Genomic DNA, 3077 nt, shown 5'->3' on the forward strand with positions numbered 1-3077 from the left:
TCTGGCTTGCCAAACGAGTGTCTCTGCCACACCCGGCTTGATATCTGACAGTCTTGCAATCTCTGTTGTTGGGTTACTTTATGCATTACATTTGCCCCTTGTTTGTCTAATTGTGAGATATTGTCCCACTCACACTTAGCTTGGTAAAATACCACATGCCAATGCTCTGTTCTTCCAAGTTGACTTCACATAAGTGTGAAAGCATGTTTTTCAGACAGAGATGGGTGCTGCTGCTCACTGCCCCAATTTCTAGAATGCTCCCAATGACTTTTGACTTTAGACATTCAACCATCGGAGTGGGACACAGAAGGTTTCCTATGGGTTCATCATGTCCTGCAGCTTTCATCTGCTAACTCAGCTTGCAACTGAAATGTATTGTGGTAGTGACACGGGTGCCTCATACCTTTCTTCATCTTCTGTCTTTTTGGAGAAACAGTGCTGTACACAATAGGTATCTTTGTTGAGGTCAAACAAGGTGGAGGAAGACATTCACAATTTTTCCACAAACATTGGCCAATGAGACACACTTGTCACAAGCATAGACATGATCGTTTCTAGGTACACGTGTGAGTGAGTGTTAGTCTTGCCATGATGTTGAGATACAGAGCTTAAGCATCCCAGGAAAACATCATCCATCTTCCCCAATGGCTTTTCTCTGATTGGGAGAGCTTCAGCACACGTGTTTCGAAAAACATCAAAAGGCTTGTCATCTACAGTCAACTCTAGTCTGCAACTACTTTGGTGACCCCAGACTGAAATGCTACCACATACTTCTCTATTGCAGCCATACATGGGTTCTTGATGAGTCCACGAAAGAGAATAACACCCCTTCAACCATATTGGCACTGTTGGTGTACCTGCTGGGTGTGTTCGCACATATCTTGCCTCGGCCAGATATGTTCCCAGACTTATTTGGGCTCCACCTGGTGGCAGAGATATTCATGGAGTGAAAAGCAATGTTCTGGCTATATCATCTGTGCCTACACCATGTTGGCCAACCCTTTGGAATCCCCTTTGAGGGCTGCTTCAGCTCTAGCGTTTTTTCCACAACCAGCGACTAGCCACCGTCCATTGCCAAGAGACCTGCGCATGCTGCAGACATTCCTCGCCAAGCCTTTGAAGTTGTAGGACAGGGTTCTGACCTTTAGCTCTCCAGATGTTTTGGACTACAATTCTCAGCAGCAGAGTCATTGGCTAATGCAAACATTCAGAGATTCACAGGTTGAAGACCTCTGTTCGTTGGCTTGGCCTGCTTCTCTCCAGTTTTTCCTAAAACCAATCTTCTGTCATACATGTAACAATCATCAGAAATGTACCTTACACGCGAATATATACATGGCTTTAAAACATTTATGTCAGAGAGAGGGAATGGGATTTTCGCAAATATCCTGTTTGTCCCACCCATTAGAAATTAGGATTTATTTTAAAGGTTTGTACGTATTTTGAAGGTTTGTAGTATTTTAAAGGTTTGTACGTATTTAAAAGGTTTGTACAAACCAATAAAAAAATAAAAAATAAATAAATAAATTAAAAAAAAAAGAAATTAGGATTTAAGACATTGGTCAATGGTAGCTACACTTGATTGCGTTTAACTTATTTGGCTTATATGGTATCGTTGAATGAGCCAGGTGTCAATAAAACTCTTCCTTTTGAGATATGGTGGACATACATTCTTTTAAAAAGGGATTTATATATAAAACATAGGGTCTGATTTACAAAACATTTTTAACATGGGCAAGTGCCATTGAAAAGTGTATTGTAAAATATCCCCTTAGTCTTTGCTGATTTTCTGATGCAAGACAAAAAAACATAGCTCAGCCTCTTCTTCAAATGCCTAAACATCCTGTAGTGTGTTTTGATATCTGTTTTCTCATGCAATTTAGCAATTTATTTGACCGTAATGATTTTTATGATCTTGTATAGTTCCGGATGGAACATAATGCATGCTAATAGGTGCAAAATGCAAATGGTGCACGCATCTAAACTAACTTAACGCTTTACCATACACAACCTGAAGTCTACATAGACTGTTGCGTAAAAGAAATCTCCCTTATGACAGAATTGCTAGATATCTTATTGATAGCTAATTCTACAGCAGATTTGCACCAGGAAGTGTCAGACGAGCAATGGCAAGGGGGAATGCAGATTCCCAGATAGCAACTCACTTTGTCCCGGCATGATGTTGTGTGCCGTTTCTGCATAAGAAAATGCAACGTTTGGTTCAGAGACTACGCTTGCACCTTAAAATGAGGGAACGAGAATGGCCTGTGTAGTGACCTATTCAAACAGACTTTAACTGTCCGCTCCAATCTGCGGTTCCTGCCAAATTATTGCGGCGAGTTGTATCACCTCTTGTTTGAGAATTCATTTAGTATGCTTACTCTTATCAAGATACAATGGTGGGACCTTTCATATTCACCCCGTATCATAAAAGTGTAAAACTGAGATGTAATCCACTTGCATTTTGTTCTTACCGTCGTTCGTTGAATGCAAAGTGAGGGCATGGAATGGCCCATTTATGTGCTCTCTCGGTCCACCTTCATACTGCACCATGGTTTTCCACCCGCATGTACTTTCATGCAAGTGGAAAAGCAAAGGATTCTTCTGGAATTCGTCAGACCTTTCCACCTGGTTCACTCAAGCAGATGGATCCCATAGGAATCCATTAGTTCTGGAGGTACTGCAATACAAGGTTAATGCGTGGAGTGGACAGAGCAAGCTCCCATTCCATCTCCCTGTTTCAAAAATCAATTTAATATATGGTTCCCAGATAGAGAAGCATCAGATATTAAACTGATAAGAACAGACACTACACTTGATTTTAGCCAAAAGGATGAGTCTCGGGAGGATAGCTCAGGGGCAACGTGCTCGCCTTGGACGCAAGATGACACGGAGCAACACGGTTTCAATCCCGGGTCCACACTTACAACGTTTTCCAAAACGAATCGGATAAAGTGAAAAGCAAAGGCAACTGTCACTGTGTTTTTCTCAGGAAAAGTGAAGAGCAATGGATTGTTATTTAAGAGTGCATTAATTACTACTAGATGCTGCATTACTTGTTGACTGAGGAATTGAGG

General features: G+C 41.3%; 1 non-coding gene across 1 annotated transcript; it reads right to left on the minus strand.

The window, feature by feature from the left end:
* Window positions 1-2655: 2655 nt before the first annotated feature.
* LOC138499002 (U2 spliceosomal RNA) lies at window positions 2656-2837 on the minus strand. The gene has a single exon (XR_011279066.1). It is a non-coding gene; the product is annotated as a U2 spliceosomal RNA (small nuclear RNA).
* Between the last annotated feature and the right edge of the window lie 240 nt (window positions 2838-3077).

The sequence above is a fragment of the Ambystoma mexicanum genome, chromosome 5q, assembly GCF_040938575.1.
Source record: "Ambystoma mexicanum isolate Mex_15411 chromosome 5q, UKY_AmexF1_1, whole genome shotgun sequence".
Lineage (NCBI taxonomy): Eukaryota > Metazoa > Chordata > Amphibia > Caudata > Ambystomatidae > Ambystoma > Ambystoma mexicanum.